This window comes from Xyrauchen texanus, unplaced genomic scaffold (assembly GCF_025860055.1).
Source record: "Xyrauchen texanus isolate HMW12.3.18 unplaced genomic scaffold, RBS_HiC_50CHRs HiC_scaffold_62, whole genome shotgun sequence".
Classification (NCBI taxonomy): Eukaryota; Metazoa; Chordata; class Actinopteri; order Cypriniformes; family Catostomidae; genus Xyrauchen; species Xyrauchen texanus.
Genome location: NW_026266599.1, coordinates 97,501 through 111,978, shown reverse-complemented (window position 1 = coordinate 111,978; position 14,478 = coordinate 97,501). Strand labels below are relative to the sequence as shown.

The following is a 14,478-nucleotide window of genomic DNA, read 5'->3' as shown; positions in this document are numbered from 1 at the left end:
GGGGTCTTTCCACGAGAAACATATTACACTTTTGTGTGCCCAGGCCCAGGGGAACACATTTTATTACAGTAATAATATGCTTAATATAGTCTGATTCTATTAAGCCTCTGTTAAATGATTACATTTAAGGCCGCCGCGTTGGCTACTGAACGAGCGATCGTTCCCAAACTTTGCACACACAATCGGGGTCTTCCCACGAGAAACATATTACACTTTTGTGTGCCCAGCCCCATGGGAACCCGTTTTATTACAGTCAAAATATGCTTAATATAGTCGAGCCTATATAAAGCCTCTGTGAAAGGAGCACGTTTTAGGCCGGCGTGTTGGCTACTGAACGAGCGATCGTTCCCAAACTTTGCACACGCTATCGGGGTCTTTCCACGAGAAACATATTACACTTTTGTGTGTCCCGCCCCAGGGGAACCCCTATTATTACCGTATAAATATGCTTAATATGGTCGGGCCAATATAAAGCCTCTGTGAAAGGAGCACGTTTTAGGCCGCCGTGTTGGCTACTGAACGAGCGATCGTTCCCAAACTTTGCACACGCTATCGGGGTCTTTCCACGAGAAACATATTACACTTTTGTGTGTCCCGCCCCAGTGGAACCGTTTTATTACATTTATGCTTAATATAGGCGGCATGCTTAATATGGAGTGGTGGTGGTGGTGTAGTGGACTAAAGCACATCACTGGTAATCAGAAGGTTGCTGGTTCGATCCCCACAGCCACTACCATTGTGTCCTTGAGCAAGACACTTAATCCAAGTTGCTCGGGGAATTGTCCCTGTAATAAGTGCACTGTAAGTCAGCTTTGGATAAAAGCGTCTGCCAAATGCATAAATGTAAATGTCAATTTCTGCTTGGCACCGCTGAGGTCACAAAAGAGCTGCCGCTAGCATGTCAGGGAGTCACTTTACCTGATCGAGCTCACTCACAGACTGTGTCTGACCGCATGGCTACCTGTCGGTGCATCACAAAATGGGTGGTTTTCATCCCTATATCCCATAACCTAACCTAACTTCTTAACATAACCAACTTCTAAGCTAATAAAAGTCAAATGTATCATCAAGGCACCATGCTTACACAAATTAAGATTGCATCACTTTATTCATCTTTAACTGTAAACTTAACCAACTTCTGAACATGACACATTTCCAAACTAAATGCAAGTCACACTGATCAAAAAGACACAACATTTACACAATATAGAGCAAGTTAGACCGTAGGAGAAGTCTGTATTTGAGTCTAAATCAAAACTCTTAAGACCGATCGAGGACAAAGCCAATCAGACAGCTAGAGGATCACATATAGAACACGTATACAACGTTTTAAAAAAAAATCGGACCAACGGAACCAAAGTTAAAGAAGATGGCGTGTTTGCCATCGGTGGTTTCTATCCTCTGTCCTGCTCTGGCCTGACCGAGGGCTGCCACGGGCCCCGAAAACACTCCACTCAAACCTACGCCGATCGACTCCAAACGCCCCCAAACGCGCTCCTAGCACGGTCCCCGGGACGCCACCGGGACGCCAGCGGGAAACCAACCACGCTGTCAAATTCCGCTACAGCACGCACCATATATAATGCGGGCCATAGCGAAGCCCCGTATCTCCGCGAGCGTACCTCCCAGAGTCACGGGGCCAATGCTGGTCTTCTCGGCAACCCCAGGCCCACACCGCCAGCACCTTCAGAACAGCAGCCACCCACAGACAAACATTTTTCCATAGACTGACATTGTATGGACTGCCGCCCAGCGGCGGGGCCAAGCTATTACCACGTGCTGGTGGTTGGGAGCAGAGGGATTCAAGCCTTTAAGTTGCATTTTTAAACTTTGAAGGGTCGTTACAAATGTAAATCTTTGTGCGCTCCCTAGACGTTTACAATTCGAGAGCCCGCTGGTGGATTGTTCCCTTCAATTGATTCCTTGAGTTTTCTTCAGTTGGTCTTAAAAAGGCTTTGAAGTGTGAAAACCCGTCGCAAAACCACAAAGTTACAATTTTAACTCACTGGAGCCTCAGCCATTTCACGTATCGCTATTTATTGTTATTATATTGTTTTTAAAGCTCCTCTTGTCACAATAAAATTCATCATCCCTTCACTTGTGAACTCATTTCTAAAATGCAACGGTTATCCGGCTTCATCAAGTTGGCAGAGGTGTGGACTCGAGTCGCATGACTTGGACTTGACTTGGACTTGACTCGGACTCGAGTCACTAATTTGATGACTTGCGACTCGACTCGATAGAATTAAAAAGACTTGCGACTCGACTTAGACTTTGACAGCAATGACCTGCAACTTGACTTGGACTTCAGCCGTCTGACTTGGAAATACTTATACTTTTTAAAACCAAAGATAAGAGTTGTATAATTAAAAAATTTGCAGTAAATCAACGATTAATTTCCCAAATAGACGATTCATTTGATTTTCAAATCTGCATTTCAACGCTCCATATTCAACCAATCAGCTTCCACGAAAGCTGGACCAAGTTTGAAGACCGCGGCGCGCATTTAAGGACTAGGACACAGCAAAAATTATACCAAAGGTGATATAATTGGGATATATTGAATACAGCGTTAAAGGCAACAAAAGGATTGCGACATGTAGAACCTGTGGTTACAAAATTACAGACACCTCGTCGACAACGTCCAATTTTGTGAGGAATCTGAAAATCCACAGACAGAGGTAAGTTGATTTACAGGCTAACAAAGTCTGCATATTGAACCGCAAACTTTTACTGCGGTCGGTAGCATTTAACGTTTTATAGCAATTGGTGTAATGGACAAAATCTTCCCGGTGTTTTATTACCCTGTTGTATGACCTCGATAAAGGAACGCCATTTATTGTGACCACACACGTTGGTGCTTTTTGAGCATAACTGGTTAAAATGTGCATGTAAACACACTCATTCTTTTGCGGACGTGCTGGTCCTCTGTCACGCGTTTAGCTATATTTATTTAATTATATTGGTCGTGGTTCTAAAAATCACAAATCCGATCATTTACTCGGTTTGCGGCACTTTACAGTATAGAACTCGTATATGCAACTTAAATGTCTGCCCTTAGCCACTGCCTGGTAATATTTCAGATTTCACTCACCAGTTCAGCACGTTCAGCGTCCTTTCACAGCGTGTTTATAGTAAAAGTTTGGTTTGCCTTAATGTGTGTCCAAAGATAAGATCCATGTATCATCTTTATTACCCTCTTTGGTCTTTACGGGTAGATATCGATAAAAAAAAAGAAAGATAAAATTAGATTTTAAATTAGAAACTTCTAGATAAAATTAGTATACATTTACTATAGTAATTAATACTCTGACACTAATTTGGGCAAAGCGCACTAATGACTTCTTTAAGACTTGAAGCTAAAAGTTGACGATTTGTAAATTGACTTGGACTTGACTTGGGACTTGCCTGCCTTGACTTGGGACTTGCCTGCCTTGACTTGGGACTTGCCTGCCTTGACTTGGGACTTCACTCGGGACTTTAATGCAATGACTTGAGACTTACTTGTGACTTGGAAAACAATGACTTGGTCCCACCTCTGCAAGTTGGACACGTGGAGAGTTGCAATGTCAAGTCACTTTTTCTGGTTGACTGTAACTTCTATATTATGTCTTTGACGGGCATAAAAAACAAAAAATCATTGAAAAGTCAAAAAATGCTTTCATTGTTCAACCTTATATTATTTTTATTATTTATTATTATTTTTTGGCTGTTCATGTTCTGCAATTTTGGACACAATTTAATGTAAGACCTTGGCATGATTATTAATAAAAAAATTAATTAAAAAAGTTATCTTTAAGGAAATCTGAATTGATGTGTTGTTATTGTAATCGATGACTCAGCGATTGAACCGCTGAATGGGCTTTATTGGATTTCGCAGATTTCATTTCAAAGGGCAAAACGCCCCTAACAAGTGTGTCATCTCATTATCGTGGCAAGATTCGATGCCGTTTTTATTCTTAAAAGTTTTTCAAGTCCTTCGGTTATTTTCTGATGCATTTGTTTTTGGAACAATTTCTTTAATAGGCTATATTTACTGGACTCAAGTCTGCTCTGCTCGCAACACAATAATCTCCTCCTCACAAGCATGCCCCGATAAGTTTCATGAAATGATAATAATAATAAAGGATTGAGTTTATCCCACCCAACAATTCCTACAAAAACATTTCAGCGTTCTTGTGAAAAATGCGTTCATTACCACGTCTCCATTACAGTCGTATTCATGCAAATCTTAAAGGCGTGCATGTGACATTTTTAAACCACTCACAACCTACGTGCAAAAGACTCTTCTACCTTTTCAGCGCTACATTTCCATTGCTCTCTTCTTCTGTTCATCTCTGCTCGTCACATGAATGCAGACGGAATTCTGAATTCGATGACACCAAGCTTGGCAAAATCGGACCGACCGTCCTAAAGATTTATCTGTGAAACAATCCAGCCAATCAGATTCGATATGCAAATGAGGGTGGACATAATGAGGGTGGAAGTCGTTTTTACCTCTATACCTAACCCTAACCCTAACCCTAACCTAACCCTAACCCTAACCCTAACCCTATCCTAACCCTAACCTAACCCTAACCCTAACCCTAACCCTATCCTAACCCTAACCCTAACCCTAACCCTAACCCTAACCCTAACCCTAACGTCTGTTTCCTTGATGGTGTTGCTGAAGGAATTTAGTGGACAAAAAAAAAAAAAAAAATTGTATGACCAACATATTCTTCTTTAAATTGATCCAGTAAGACTTTTAAATGCATCAGATTAGACATACAGAGCACCTGTATTCTTTAAATGAAGGCAAATCATTTTCCACACACAGAACGGATTACCTTTCTGTGATGAAAAAGCCTTTTCCTTGAAATACACTGCCAGGGAATCACAGGATGGGTCCTCCTTGACAATTTCCCTCACCTCTGAAATATTCAGTGTCCTTGCCTCTCTTGCCCAATTCCTCTGTGACTGTTTGGCCCTCAAGACTTCTTCCTCAATGAACTGATCATCTGCATCTTTCAAGCATGATGTTTTCAGATGTTGAGCAATTTTAGTCTGGGGCTTGCAGCACAACAGGCAGTAAACAAGGCGATTGGAAGGATTCCTGCACACAACACAAATCAAATGAGTTTCTGATCATTTCACTGTGACACAACAGACATTAAAATTACAACATGTTTAACAGTAAGAGCCATGCAGTTATAAGAATTATAATAGAATTATATATTTAATTTAATAGTGCCTTTCCAGAGCTCAAGGATGCTACACAATAAAGAAAACTAACAAAAACGCCATATAGACAATTAAATGGACAGCCAACAGTTGCCCAGCCAGAACAAAAACAAATGCAGTTGCATATAGCAGATCAAATTGGGCAATCAATTAGACATATCAATCCTGTACAAAAGAACACATAACATCATGTAGACAGTAGAGAAATTGTAAGCAGTGGAATATAAACGTAGAGAGAGAGAGAGAGAGAGAGAGAGAGAGAGAGAGAGAGAGAGAGATGCTTTATCATTTTTGTAAATAAATCAAAACTTACATTTTTAGAAGTACAGTACGCTTGGTATTTCTACAGTGATGACGAGCTTCTTCTCCGTTTCTCCGCATTGATTTAACAGTGACGTCAGCTGAAGTTCAAAAAGGTCTCTAAAAGGTCAGGATAAGTTCAGATGACGTCATCGAACCTTGGCGTGACCTTATCAAACGAGTCTCTCTTAAAAAAAAAAAAAACGAGTCTCTCTTGAAGTTTCTCTTGCATTAGGCGCGTTAGTTGTGATGTAGTCCTAATTTAGAGCGTTTTACTATTTTTCGCACCTGTTGCACTATAGCTTTTGAAGATAGCCACACTTTGAAGGTCTGGCCCCACTCACCTGAGCACCCAAATCCCGTTTTAAGTAGCCTACTGCTGTGACAATATATCCAACCATTTGAAAGCGTTTGGATGGGACCTGACATTAACAGGGCAGCTATAGCCTACTCGAATTTTATTATTATTTGAGCAAAAAGGGAATTCCATTTTTGGAAAAGTTTTAGCGGTTTCAGTTTTTAAAAGTCTATGGTTCTAATTGTTTGATGCTTGAAAGGGTTTTCATACAAAACTTTACATCAGTAGCCTATTATTGGATGTGTAATACATACAGGCATTTCGTTCTTGTTTTGTGAATATCCAGCAAATAAAGAGGCTAGAAAGTCCATATGTCATGAAACTAGAAGTACAAATCAGTTGTAAATGTTTAGTAATATTGATCTACATTGTGTGGTTATATGAGAGAGTATATATTAATAAAAGAGTTTCAATATAAGCGTTTCATGCACTCAGCGAAGAGACTTGTAATGAGCTTTAGTTACGCGTGTATTCTGTGTATTATATTGCGCAACTGTAGTGAGCACGCATCCAAGTCTTGCGCACATCATTACACTTGTGAGCATCCATGTAGTGACAAAAATAGCTGAAGTTATTCGATTAAATGTTATAAAATGATAATGATTATTTATGAAACATTGCATTCCCCACGCCACCGATTTTCAGAAGTTATGTCATTTGAAAATGCCCGATTAAATCTCCCACCATCATGTGGAAAAATTGTGAATTGCGCACTGTTCAGAATGCCGTTTTATAAATTGTTAAAAACACATTGATACATTTTTTATAATACACTGTTGAGGACCACCCACCCCCTCCCCCTCTGTTTTTCTCAAGTACAAATTATTAATTACTACTTCAATCTGAAAGTAATACAAAATTACTTACTGTTCATTTTGTTAAATCAACAAACTGTTTAATATTCAAAACAAATGAAGAAGGATATATAAATATATTCGCGTGTCTGTGTGTGTGTAAACATGTATGTTTATGTGAGTGTGTACAAATAATATATTAAATAATGAACATTTTAAACAAATAAATAAATACAAAATGTAGCCTAACAAATAAAAGAGCCTAAAACCAAGCAAACATAATATTCAGCCATTTAATAAAATTAAATCCTACGGCTTTTCTTCCACCATTTTCTTTAGCCTTTCTTCTGAATTTTTAAGCTCAGTTATTAGCAGTTGTACTTTTAAATGATCTAATTCAGGGTGCAAGACAAGTAATGCAACAATCCAAACAATATTACGTCAATTATTCATTCATATTATTGAAGGAATGTGTTATTCGTTATTATTATTAAATGTCATAATGTTTTATTTCAAACGCTACCACTGAGCTGAACAGTTTACTGTTGTCAATCGCTTCTCTGGGATTGATTGGCTGCTGTCTCTTTTGCACACTAATGATTGGCGGATGCCAGCAGCAGGTTCCGCCTACTCGTTTCCTTTCCCTTCCGCTGATGTTTCACATAATATCCACTTACTGGAGGTACCGGTAAACGCTTGAAAGTATACTATACGTAAAACGAATATTAATGTTCATCATTAATATAAAATGTTGCATGTATTGCATGTCCATACATGTACAAATTGTCCGTGTATTCTTCATTAGGATTGACACATGATGTGTTAATAGCGAAACGCACTGTATAAGACACATGATCGCGCACACACCCACACACACATTAAATATTGTGATTTTTGACAGACATGCAGAGGCAGGCAGCCATCAATCCTTGTTCCTCAAGCCAGGATGAAGACATTTTTTTTACTGTGAGCGCATGTTTGCATGATGTTAATTTGCTTGTGTTAGGAATGACAGCACAATCACATTATATTTGCATTTCAGCATTCAATACAACCTTATATTACAAGACACACTTACACAAGGAAAAAAGATTTTAATGGTGATCTTTTGCTTTTTTGTTAGCCTCAACAGCCTGACCCTCCTGCTTCAGTTCCTAATGAGGACAGAGATTATCCTGTGAGTAGATGTTGGTTGTTGTCAAATATAATGTTATTGAATTATAAAATGACATTATTTTAATTACATTTACTTGCATTCCTTGCCACTGCCTTTGCTCACTGGTAGATTTAACATAAGTAAATATAAGCTGAAAAGCTGCTTTGGAAACAAATGCATTGTGAAAAGCAATATTTAAATTGAAATCAAACTATATGCTGTTTGAAGTTTTCATTTTCTATTAACTGGACTTACATTTACATTTATTCATTTGGCTGATGCTTTTATCCAAAGCGACTTACAAAAGAGGAATACATTATAAGCGAATCATTTTAAGGAGGCAGTGGTACGAAAAGTGCCGTATTACAAAGTTTCACTTGGATCAGAATAGTAATATTCAAGACAGATTAAAGTGCAACAATATTTATTATTGTAGTGACTGGATAAGTGCTCATGAAAAAGATGTGTTTTTGAAGACAGAAAGCGAGTCAGCTTAAAAGATGTAGCTGTGAAGGTCATTCCATCAAAGTGGAACGATGAAGCCGAAAGTCCGGGACAGGGTTTTGGTGCCTCTTTTGTTGGTACAACAAGGCGACATTCTTTAGCCGACCGCAGATGGGAACGTAGCCTTGAATTTGATATGTGCATCAACTGGCTGCCAGTGAAGAGAGACAAGGAGTGGTGTAACATGCGCTCTCTTTTGTTCATTAAAGACCAGATGTGCTGCTGCATTCTGGATCATTTGCATGGGTATAATTGTGCATGCAGGGAGGCCTGTAATGAGAGTGTTACAGTAGTCCAGTCTAGTTATGACAAGTGACTGAACAAGAAGTTGTGTGGCAAGTTCAGAGAGGAAGGGTTTAATCTTACTGGTATTGTAGAGTGTATGTCTTTGAGGTGTGGTCTGTGAAATTTAGTTTCTGATATCTGACCATTTTGGAAGTCGTTACTGTAGTTGAACCCAGCTGCATGGTGATGTTGTGTTCAACAGCAGGGTTGGCTGTAAGGACAAGGAGTTCGGTCTTGGCTGGGTTAAGTTGCAGGTGGTGTTTCTTCATCCAGGCAGAGATGTCTGCCAAACGGGCAGAGATTTGAGCAGCCACTGTGGTATCGTCGGGCTGGAAAGACAAGTAGAGTTAGCGTGTCAACAGCGTAGCAGTGGTAGGAGAAACCATGTGCCTGAATGATAGGTCCCAGTGATATTGTGTATATAGAGAAGAGGAGTGGCCCATGCACTGAGCCATGAGGTACCCCAGTAAGTAGCTGATGTGGCTTGGACACCTCACCTCTCCAGGCTACCTTGAAAGACCAACCGGAGGGATAGGAATTGGACCAGTCAAGCTCAGTTTCTGCAATGCCCAGAGACAAGAGGATGGAGAGTAGGATCTGATGGTTTTAATGCGTCAAAGGCTGCAGAAAGGTCCAGCAGAATCAGAATGGATGATCTGGATCCAGCTTTCGCCTGTGTCAGCGACTCAGTGACAGACAGCAGGGCAGGCTCGGTGGAGTGTCCACTTTGAAGCCTGACTGATTGTCATCCAGCAGCTTGTTCTGTGAGAGATAGGCAGAGAATTGATTGAAAACTGCCCTTTCAAGTGCCATGAAAGGGACAAGAGAGACTGATCTGTAGTGTTCTACTTGTGTGGGGTTAAGTGCAGGTTTTTCAGTAGCGGGATTACTCGAGCCTGCTTATATGTAGTGGGAAAAGTGTCTATAAGTCGAGATGTGTTAATTATGTGTGTGCAGGTAGGATGGACGGAGAGATGGCCTAGAGAAGGTGGCAAGGAATGGGGTCAAGGGAACCGGTGATTGGGTGGTTGGAGAGGAGGAGTTTAGAGACATCAACGTCAGTCAGAGGAGAGACCATAGAAACAGAAGAGCTGTAAAATAAATTTTGTGTGGGGAAGAGAAGTAGAGACAGCAGTGGAAAAGCACGAGGGTGAAAGAGAACGGAGTTTACGGTGAAAGGAAACCAAATGCTGAGTCTGTTTTAATATAAATGGGAGAGTCATGTTTTGAATAGAACAAAGTAGTGATCAGAGACCTGTAAAGGCGTAACAAGAATATTTGAGTAGGTACAGTTACATGTAAAAATGATCTGTGAGTTGATGTAGTGCTTAGTCTTTCCGAGTCAAGCGAGGCCAGAAGACCATGAAGTTCAGTGGCCTGTGGCTTGTCTTGGTGTATGTTGAAATCTCCAAGAACCACAAGTGGCCTATCATACACTTGAGGACAGCAGGACATCCAACTCTTCAAGAAAGTTTGCCATCTGACATAGAGGGTAATAGATGACAACAACGTATATTTTTGGGGTTGCATTGTAATAATAGCTTGGAATTCAAAATAATTATTATTACATAGAGAAGAAGAGTGTGGTGAAAATGTCCAGTTGTTTGGAATGAGTAAACCTGTTCCCCAACCCCTACTGTTGTGTCAAGGGGGTGTGAGAGAAGGAGAAGTTGTTTGAGAGAGCAGAGGTTGCTGTATCCTCTGGACATATCCATGTTTCTGTCAGTGCAAGGATCCTGAGGGTTGACTGTGTGATGAAGGGTGGAATGAAGTCAGCTTTGCTCACAGATGACTGGCAGTTCCAGAGTCACACTGAGAAAGAGAGTGGAGCAGGCTTCTTTTTTTTTTGCACATTTGCATAACTTATACATGCAATAGAGAATAACCAGTATATTTATCACTTTAATTATTTGCCATTCAAACACAATCAATGCCATTGATTCAAATTTTGCGTCTGTCGTTTCTGTATGAACATCAGCTTTTGGAATTGTATCACTCTGCCTCTGAAGAGCAGGAAGAGGAGCAGTTCAATTTGGAAGACACTCCTCTAGAATTCCAGCAGTTTCAGTAATGTAAGTACATATTTAGAAGTTCAATATTAAGAGTATACAGTTTGACTACATCATTCATTTTACTGTCATTCATGTATCACTCATTATTATTGAAAAAGTTTATTCCACAACAAATCAAATTTTCTTTCATTTTCCCTTCTCTGTTTTTTCAGTTCGGTGAGGAAATCAGATTGAGGGACAGGCCAACACTACGCCAGTTGCCCATATTCTGTCCAGAGTGTGATGTAAGTCCATGTGTGCATGATGTTGTCTTCTTTATGATGTTGACTTTTAAGTCATTCATCAGATATATTTATTCAGATACAACACCTCACAGGGAATACGCGTGTTGTTCTTTTTTTATCTTGCAATCCTGTAGACGATTCTATTTCCCTTCAGTCCCGATGAGGATCGACAGGATACTCGTCCTGCTTCATCTGTGAGTACATACTCTGGGGAGCGATACCATACCAAGTTAGGTGTTGGAGGGCGGCTGACGCTATCTCCTGGCTCGCATGTCACGTCTCTGCTCTACTTAATCCGATAAGGAATTGAAGTATAGACATTGCAGGGGCAGTAGGCATAGTTTGATTTCTAACAGAGTAAAGGGATGGAATATAGGGTAGCTCAGCTCATTAATGGTGTGGGTTGGGGAGTGATCCCTGGTGAAATGGCTTGTCTGAAGGCACTGACAGAGGTATACAGGCAGTAGTGCCCAACAGGTTTAAACATCACCCTGTGCATTTGAATGTATGAGTGATATTAATATGATGAGTGATGAATGGCTGAAGAATAACATTACTTTTACAGTCATTCCTTTAAAACAGTGTTTTAACACATATAACAGACCATGTAGTAAAGTGAGAAGAACATGTTTACAAGTTACTGAATATACTGTTTGATGAAGGCTATACTACATCATTCCTTGAATCCTTTCATTGTCATTCGTGTACCAATCACTGTGACACTGTCAATGATTTATTTTTTATATTTTATGTTTTCGAATACTTCATTAGCAGGAGGCCTCAGCTGCAGGAAATAGACCAGGCATCGGTCATTGGAGCTTTTCCAGTGTGAGTTCATGTCTTTGATGTTAACATGCTGTGTGTGACAAATGAGCAAACAAAATGTTTTGCCCCCACTGATATGTCATATAAGTTTTATTCAGATACAACACAATACAGGGAATACATGTGTTTTGATCGTTTTTGTGTCTTGCAATCCTGTAGACTGTTTTATTTCCCCACACCCCCAATGAGGAACAAGAGGACACTCATCCTGCTTCAACTGTGAGTACATATTGTACCACTATTTTTTATTATTACTATTGTACTCCCCTCGTGGTGGCGCAGTGACTCAATCTGGGAGGCGGAGGACGAACCTCATTTGCCACCGTGTCTGAGATTGTCAACCCACGCAACTTATCACGTGGCTTGTTGGGAACGTTACCGCGGAGACATAGCGTGTGTGAAGGCTTCACGCTATTCTCCGCCACATCCACGCACAACTCACCACACGCCATCCCCAGAGCGAACCACATTATAGCGACCGTGAGGAGGTTACCCTTTTAGACCCTTTACCCTCTGTAGCAACCGGGCCAACCTGGTTGCTTATGAGACCTGGCTCGAGTCACTCAGCACACACTGGATTCGAACCTGTGACTCCAAGGGAGGTAGTCAGCATCTGTACTCGCTGAGATACCCAGGCCCCCCATACTGTACTACTATTAATGCATGAGTGATATTACTAAGATGAGTGATGAATAGCAAATTTTGATTTGTTTTGTGCTTTACACAAGACACTTTATTTCAAAGTAGCTTTACAGAAAATTAAGCTGTCATTTTTAAATCTATTCTTTAAAACAGGCTTTTATTGACTGAATTTACAACACAATAACATGTTTTAAAAAGTATTTCAAAGCAGAAAAGTACTGATAACAACCTCATGTTTTTCTTTTCTTCTTCTTTCCAAAAGGTTGCCACTGTCAGCGAAGTAGATGAAGAAAATGTAAAAAATAAATAAATAATTGTTTCATTCAGTGTGTTTTTTGTGACAAACAAACAGTGTTATAATTTTGCAATACCTTTTTAACTCATTGTTTTCCACAAAAGGAGTTGTTATAAATAAACCAAAAATGGTAATTTAAAAATTTAAGAAAAACAAATAAAACATTTAACTGCAAGCGGCAGTTGTCGGAGTCCAAGCATATATGGCGAAATTACTAAATTAATCAACTTTCAATTTCTTTTAGCGATTATGCAAAATTGATATTTTCTTAAGATATAGAAGCCCCTAGCATCAAAAATGAAAGGAACTTAGCATGTTACCTCAACACTGTTCTCTTGTCCATGTGTACAAAGATTTGTTTGAAAATGGCACTCACAAGATACAGGCTAATTAGTCATTTTAGACCACGCCCCAAAACATATTTGTTTATATCTTCGGAAGAAGCTATTTTTGTTGATTTTCTTTAAATCTTTTTAAGAATATGTCAGCACTTGAACCAAAGAAGATGCACATTTAATTTGAACTTTGTCACTCAAACAACTGTGAAGTTACGATGCTGTTTTGTTGTAGCGTCCCCTATGTGCCGAATTGTGCAAAACTTTGATTACATCTTCAAAATGTCCCGTTGACTCTGGATACTAACTTTGGTAAATAGTAAATATAGATCAATTAATCAATTTGCATTTAACTGAAGGAATTGTTTCTCTAATATATTTGGAACGATTTGACATACTTTTTTGTCAGGAGTGTCTGACAAATGCTGAGGTGCAAGGCGATTGTACTGCATTATAGCCATAGAAGCACACTGTTGGGCATGTACTGTCCAATAGTCCACAATATAACATTCATTAGCATTTAGTTAGTTGATTGGGTTCACTTTTTGTTATGTTAGTTATGATTATATTAACAATCCTGTGTTATTTAAGAGGATAAGAGATTTCAGTTGCAGAAATGTACTTTTTATGTTGGTCATGCATAACGTTAAGCAAATGTGCTTTGCCAGCAGGATCATTTTATTGTAAATGGTATTTAACATGAGCACAATATATAACTGGACACTTTCAGTGAAATGATGGTCTTTGGGACCTGACCATATTTATTTGCAAGACAAGAACACGTGTAGACGTGTCCTGAAGACATTTTCACGTATGGACATCTTCCTGAATTGCATGTGTGTGTGTGTGCGTATGGCGTGTGTGTTTAGTTTCTCATAGACAACAAGATTATTGTTTTTGTAAAATATGTGGCAGTGCAAATTTACAAAGTAGAATTTTTGTAAGTTAAAAAAACTGATAACTCTTTGGATTAAAAAGAAAAGAAAAATGTGAATTAAAAAAAAAAAAAACAGAATTTATGAATTGACAAAAAAGAAAATCGCCCTCACAACATCACGGTCTTCAGTAAATTACCAGCCACTCACAAGGTTTAAGAATCAGTAGCAGCAAAAAGAGGACAGTCACAATAAAAAAGGCAAATCATATTAATAAATGAACAGACAAAACAGTCTTTTTGTTAGGACTCAGGATACACTCTTGGGATCCAAAAGTCATATCTGGACATGGCCTGGGAAGAAGCCGGCCAATGCCTGTCGAGATACGTGAAGGCGCGACCAATGGCTTTGGAGATATAGGCTTTCAAATTTTTACCATGGTAAGCTGGTTAGGGCTCAGATATGCCATTTCTTTAATACAATTAACTGGAATCAATCAATACACCTCACTCACCATATCCACTTGCCAACTATCATTTAGACAAACTGATACAAACCTTTATATGTGAAACAGACATAATGCTAATTAA

The 14,478-nt window shown here is 39.4% G+C and overlaps 1 long non-coding RNA gene across 1 annotated transcript; it reads left to right on the top strand.

The window, feature by feature from the left end:
• Window positions 1-10,844: 10,844 nt before the first annotated feature.
• On the top strand, window positions 10,845-12,705 carry LOC127642445 (uncharacterized). The gene is made up of 5 exons (XR_007970366.1): window positions 10,845-10,916; window positions 11,051-11,110; window positions 11,688-11,744; window positions 11,901-11,960; window positions 12,646-12,705. It is a non-coding gene; the product is annotated as an uncharacterized LOC127642445 (long non-coding RNA).
• Window positions 12,706-14,478: the final 1,773 nt, after the last annotated feature.